The 6,103-nt window shown below is 41.6% G+C and overlaps 1 non-coding gene across 1 annotated transcript; it reads right to left on the bottom strand.

Moving 5' to 3' along the window:
• Nucleotides 1-4,176: 4,176 nt before the first annotated feature.
• LOC127802980 (small nucleolar RNA R71) lies at nucleotides 4,177-4,281 on the bottom strand. Its single transcript, XR_008023422.1, has one exon. It is a non-coding gene; the product is annotated as a small nucleolar RNA R71 (small nucleolar RNA).
• Between the last annotated feature and the right edge of the window lie 1,822 nt (nucleotides 4,282-6,103).

Here is a 6,103-nt window from a genome sequence, read left to right as displayed (position 1 = left end):
AATGCATACTTGAGGTGCTGAGGCAAAGGCTTGCGCTGAATGGTGGGTGGCTGCTGCAAAGAGGGGGCTGGCCTATTTGACTGCAACTCTAATTCCAAAGCACTATCAACATGCTCAACAAGGTCAGCAGCACTATCTTCCACTTAGGGAATGTTAGCATCAAAATCAAACTCATGCCTATGCAAAAATTCAGCAATCTCTAAGCATGCAGCACATTGACTCTCTCCATCACTACAGTTAGTGCAAATAATCGTATCTGGGAACTCATGCATAGTGGGGAGTTTATCAATTAAATCAGAAGACTCAGAACATGCTTCATTCACTAACAAGTCAACTCTATTTACTTGAAAAGTGGAATGATCCTCGGCAGGGAATTTCATGGCATCAAGTATCTTGAAGTTAATTGTGTTACCAGCAAATTCCATGGAAAGTGTACCCTCATGCACATTGATAATAGTTCTAGCAGTTTTTAAGAATGGTCTCCCTAGTATCAAGGTTGCATGCTCAAGTGTGCTGTTATCTTCCATATTCAAAACATAAAAATCGGCTGGAAAGATTAAATCCTTAACCTTAACCAGCACATCTTCTAGGACTCCAGTGGGGTGTGCAGTACTTCTATTGGCCAGCTGGACAATCACTCCTATTGGCTTCAAAGGACCACACTGCAATGAAGCATATATAGAGTTAGGCATGACATTAATGGATGCACCTAAATCTAGTAAAGCATTGCTAAATTGCATGTCTCATATAGTACAAGGAATGGAAAACATCCCTGGATCTTTACACTTTGCTGGCATGACAGGTTGGATAAGGGCAGAGACATTTCTCCTAAGGTTGATCTTCTCATTCCCCATAAGCTTCCTCTTGTGAGTACACAAATCTTTGAGAAATTTTGCATACTTGGGGATCTGCCTAATGGCTTCAAGGAGGGGTATGTTGACTTCCACTTTCTTGAATGTCTCCAAAATCTCTTTATCTAATTCGACCTCTGCTCTTTTCTTGTTTTGCGTTGCTCGATGTGGGAATGGCAGGGGCTGGTTGTTGGAAGACTCTCCTTGTTCTTGATAGCTGGAGTTTGGCTGCTTGGCTTCTTGGATTGAGGAGGGTTGTGATAGCATGCATATTTATACTATATTTTAGCATTTCACCTCAGTTTTATTAGGCCATTTGAAGTAATTTTTGCTGATATTTCATTGTTTCTATTTTATTATGCTTCAAATCACCCTTACACTATTTTCTATCTTACTTCTATGGATCCAGGCTTTACGGAATGTTAGATGGACTAGACAAGTGGCTCAACTAAAGGAGCTTGGGCTCACTTTCAAGGAGCAGACTTGGGCTGCTCAATTTTGCTGTTTTTTGGCTCACTTATTTTCTGTTGGGCTAGGCCCAACCCTAGCCTTCCTAGCTCTTCATTTCTTAGCCATGTATTTGAGGCCTCTTAGCACATATATTCAAAAGGAGGGAGGTGGAAAGGAGAGAGGATTCTGGCCGTTTTTGTTTGTTAGCATTTTTCTGTTTCCTTCACTTTGTTTTTCCTTGCTATAATGATAGGCTAGAGCATTTGTAACCAGTTGTGTATCTTGAATCCATATGGAATCTGAGTCCCGGATGAGCTACAAAATCATGGTTTGTTTGTTTTAATCTTGTTCATTTCCATTTGGTTTAGTTTGAGCAGATTTGTGAATGCATGGAGTTCATGGCAGGTTTGTGTGAATTTGCATGGTTTCATGTTCTGTCAAATGCTTGAGAGAACAGAATGTTATAACCGGTTGGTATAACATCTCGAAAATGGATGTTATGTGCTTGAACGGTTGTTCTTGTATAGGTCCGGATAGGTTGAATAGAGAGTGGATGGTTGCATTTTGTTTATAAGAGGTTTCTATATTCATTTTGTTATTCCAATCATTCTAATCCTTGGACGGTTGTTGGGGATGCTTTAAGTTTGATATCCAGAGATTAAAACACCTAACAAGCTAAGATTTATAGAGTGGACGAGGAAGATTTCATAGAGGGGACAGATACACAGCCGGTTGCATTCCATTTATTGATTTTCATCCATCATTGTTTTTTTTCTGTTTTGATAATTAGTTTTCTGTCAAACCCCCCCCCCCCCAAACAAACTGTTGGTTCTTCTTGTTCATAGAGGAAAGTGAGGCTCCTTGTGAGAGATGACCTAGGGTGCACTTTGCTGCAAACTAGAGAAGAGACATATAGATCTCTAATTCTGGAGTGGTTCGACAATCGCTGGCCAGAATTTTGGCGCCGTTGCCGGGGAGCCAAGTTTTTCTTCTAAAAACATAGAGGACCGACTCTATTTTCTATTTGTTTTGTTTTCTTGTTTGAGTGTTTTATCTGTTTTGTGTTCTTGGTGAAAAGGTTATCAGTTGTTTATGAGGTTATCAGTTTGGTGTTCTTGGTGAAAAGCTATTCTGTTCTTGAGATAAACTGATAGCAAGTAGCAACAGAGAAGCCTTATTTGCCTTTTCGATCTTCTTTTTGTTTGTGTGTATTTTCCTTTTATGTTTTCTCATTTCTGGAATCATTTTTGAACCAAGAAGTGGCTGTTGGAGAGGGCTGCACGACCTGATCTTCTGGAAAAGCAACCCTGCAGCAACTGAAAAAGCAAAAAACACACCTGCAGTCCTTCTCTGATTTTCAGTATCACACCTTGTGTGTGTCCTTCTCTAGTCTTCATGTGCTCTGATAGGCGCTGAAAAGCAAGCTCACATAGCAAGTAGACAACCCTGCAGCAGAAGATCAAGGAGTATAACCGTTTTTCCTTTATTTAGAGAAAGCTGAATCCCACTTTTTCTGCCTCTGACAGCAGATCACCTGCACAAGAGGATATTCCGTTTTCTTTCTCTCATTTTCCTTTTATTTTCTCTCTTTTAACACTCCATTCAACATTGTCTTTACCTTCCACACTAATCTCCCTTTTCTTTTGGTAGATAGGCACCAGTAGCTGCAACCAAGAGGAAATCACCCACAGCAGCCTTCCATTCAGCAGCAGTCTTGACCACCTCCATGACAGATAGCATTATTTAAGGATTGAGCTCGAGATACCGGTGTTATCCTCTCTCTTTCTCATCCCTACTTGATATTCTTTCAAGTCCATATGCTTTCCTTGATGTTTTCTTGCATATAGAATGGTTTCTGAGGCAAAATAGGAGCAGGTTTTGAGAAAAAAAAAAAAAAAATCAGTTTCCCAGTTACTGTTCACAGCCTTCCACTTGCTCCGATTGAGCTGATTTTTGGTGTCCAAAGAAATGGGGTTGTGGGGATAAAGAGTCACTATTTTTCAGTGAGGAGACCCTTTTTTGGCCAAATTCCAACGTTTAGACCACTTTTTGGGCCATTTTGTGTTTCTTAGTGGTTAATTTTGTGTGGTTTTTAGTGTTTTTAGGTCCCTCAGTGTTTTAGTGTTGAAATTTTGTGAAAAATTGCATAAAAAAATCATCTAAGGGCTTCTTGTTTGACCTATTTTTGTGTATTTGTGTGTTTGTGTGTTTTTGACTTTTTGAGTTCTTGGTATGCATAGGCCATTTTGTGCTATTTTTGAGCTGATCTCTAGTGCATGACCAGGTCATCTAAGAAAACATTACTTGACTTGGATCTTGAATTAGAGACCACTCTTAGAAGGCAAGCTAGAGAGCTTAAGTCTCGGGATAGGATTGACCCTAACAGTGCTTCTAATACTTCATCCGAACCTATTCCAGAATTCATCAATATGGCAGATAATGGTAATGGAAATAATGGCAATAATGGTAATGGAAATAATGGTAATGGCAATAATGCAAATCATGGTCATTTGGATGGTAGAACCATTAGAGAGCTGGCTGCACCTGATGTGCATTACCAGCCCCTATGTATTCAATACCCACAGTTGGATGCTAACTTTGAACTCAAATCTGGACTGATCCATTTGTTGCCCAAGTTTCATGGTCTTGCAGGAGAGGATCCGCACAAGCATCTAAAAGAATTTCATGTTGTTTGCTCAACCATGCGGCCACAAAGAGTAGATGAAGAGCAAATCAAGCTAAGAGCCTTTCCATTCTCACTTGATGGATCAGCCAAGGATTGGTTGTATTACCTGCCACCAGCTGCTATTACCAGCTGGGATGGATTGAAAAGGATCTTCCTGGAAAAATTCTTTCCAGCCTCCAGAACAGCATCAATAAGGAAGGAAATTTGTGGTATAAGGCAGATAAGTGGTGAGACTCTTCATGAGTACTGGGAGAGGTTCAAGAAATTGTGTTCCAGCTGTCCTCACCATCAGATAAGTGACCAACTCCTAGTTCAATATTTCTATGAAGGTCTAATCCCCATGGACAGGTACTTGGTAGATGCTGCAAGTGGAGGAGCCTTGGCAGAGAAGACCCCAGCAGCTGCACAAGAGCTGATATCAAAGATGGCACAAAATGCCCAGCAGTTTGGCACCAGAATTAACACTCCTACAAAAGCCATCAATGAAGTCAGTGTGGCTGCCACTATGGACCAGCAAAGGATGGAAAACAAGCTTGAGGAATTAGCTTCCATGGTTAGGCAGTTGGCATTAGAGAGAAAGCAACCCCAGCAGCAGCTTTGTGGCATTTGCTCCTTGCCATCCCATACAACAGACCAATGCCCACAGTTGCAAGAAAATAATGAATCTGTTGCTGGCATCTTCCCTGGTAGACCATTCCAGCAGCACAATCCACCTTTCCAGCAGTAGCCACAACACAAGTATGATCCATACTCAACCACCTACAATCCAGGTTGGAGAGACCATCCGAACCTCAGATATGGCGGCCCTTCCAATCAACATGTGCACTAGCAGCAGCCATACCAGAATCAACCATTTCAGCAGAGGTTCCATCCTTCAATTTCAAGCAACCATGCTCCACCACCAAGGCAGAACCAAGCCATGCAGCAAGCACCACCATTACCCAAGTCAGAACCTAGCTTGGATGACCTTGTCAAGCAACTAGCAGCCAACACACTCCAATTCCAATAGAAAACAGAAACCACAATTCAAAATTTGGAGACCCAAATAGGCCAGCTAGCCACAAACATCAATGAGTTAAGGAGTCAAGGTTCAGGGCAGCTTCCTTCACAACCAGTTGCCAATCCAAGGGGTAATGTTAGTGCCATCATGCTTCGAAGTGGGAAAGAAGTGATCATTCCAACCCCTCCACCATCATCAAATGTGGAACAGAATGCAGAGGAGCAGAATGTAGAGGGTAGCAAAGAGCAGCAACCCTCCTCAGTCCAAGAAGCCAAGCAGCCAAACTCCAGCTATCAAGAACAAGGAGAGTCTTCCAACATCCTGCCCCTGCCATTCCCACATCGAGCAACACAAAACAAGAAAAGAGCAGAGGCCGAATTGGATAAAGAGATTCTGGAAACATTCCAGAAAGTTGAAGTCAACATCCCCCTCCTTGAAGCCATCAGACAGATCCCCAAGTATGCAAAATTTCTCAAAGATTTGTGTACTCACAAGAGGAAGCTTAAGGGGAATGAGAAGGTCAACCTTGGGAGGAATGTTTTAACTCTCATACAACCTGCCATGCCAAGGAAGTGCAAAGATCCAGGGACGTTTTCCATTCCTTGTACTATAGGAGACATGCAATTTAGCAATGCCTTACTAGATTTAGGTGCTTCCATTAATGTCATGCCTAACTCTATATATGCTTCATTGCAGTGTGGTCCTTTGAAGCCAACAGGAGTGGTTGTCCAACTAGCCAATAAAAGCACAGCCTACCCATCTGGAGTCTTGGAGGATGTCCTGGTTAAGGTTAAGGATTGCATCTTCCCTGCTGATTTTTATGTTTTAAATATGGAAGAGGATAACACACATGAGCATGCACCTCTCATCCTAGGTAGACCATTTTTAAAAATTGCAAGGACTATCATCAACGTGCATGAGGGTACACTTTCCATGGAATTTGCTGGTAGCACCATTCATTTTAACATACTTGATGCCATGAAATGTCCCTCTGAAGATCATTCCATTTTGCAAGTTAACTTGATTCAATTGTTGGTTGATGAAGCATGCATTAAGTCTTATGATTTGATTGATGCATTCCCCACTATTCATGACCTTCCAGATTCCTTCATCTGT

Source organism: Diospyros lotus, chromosome 5, assembly GCF_014633365.1.
Source record: "Diospyros lotus cultivar Yz01 chromosome 5, ASM1463336v1, whole genome shotgun sequence".
Classification (NCBI taxonomy): Eukaryota; Viridiplantae; Streptophyta; class Magnoliopsida; order Ericales; family Ebenaceae; genus Diospyros; species Diospyros lotus.
This window is presented reverse-complemented; position numbering and strand designations above follow the sequence as displayed.